General features: G+C 44.5%; 1 protein-coding gene across 1 annotated transcript in view; it reads left to right on the top strand.

Moving 5' to 3' along the window:
- Positions 1-238: 238 nt before the first annotated feature.
- The window catches only part of LOC119585116, a gene marked incomplete in the record, with an annotated part of 123,275 nt that continues 123,014 nt past the window's right edge, over positions 239-499 (top strand). Inside the window, 1 exon segment of the mRNA XM_037933747.1 lies at positions 239-490.

The following is a 499-nucleotide window of genomic DNA, read 5'->3' as shown; positions in this document are numbered from 1 at the left end:
TAGTTCACACAGGAAAAAAATAAAATTTTCCCACCAGGATATATAATGGTTCCTGAGCAAGCGGACTGAATTATATATTATATATATAACCATTATATGAATACATAAAACAAATCCAACAAAATAAAAACCATAGTTCCCCAACACCATGATAAAATATAATTTTCCCAACACCAGGATATATAAAGGTTCCCGAGCGTGCGGCGAGATGGCAGCACCGTCGCCTCACTCGGCCTGTCTCTTCAGTCACCCTTTGCACGTGTTAGGAGGAAGGTGTGTCAGTGCGGCGCTGGCGGATCGCTGTCCATTTTCCTACCCTTCTCGTGGATCTATTTGCTCTCCTAAAGACTTCTCTCAGTGGGAAAGTGATGGTAGCATCGGTAACCGCAAGCGAGGAGACACCGTGAGGGAATATTGACCCTTGAGACGTATAAAGGGATTTTAACAGCTATCGTCTGCTGGTGGTCGTCCTCTCAGCTGATTTCGACAGGTCTGTACT

The sequence above is a fragment of the Penaeus monodon genome, chromosome 19, assembly GCF_015228065.2.
Source record: "Penaeus monodon isolate SGIC_2016 chromosome 19, NSTDA_Pmon_1, whole genome shotgun sequence".
NCBI classification, from domain to species: Eukaryota; Metazoa; Arthropoda; class Malacostraca; order Decapoda; family Penaeidae; genus Penaeus; species Penaeus monodon.
Note: the sequence above shows the minus strand (reverse complement) of the source record. Positions and strands in the feature narration are given on the sequence as shown.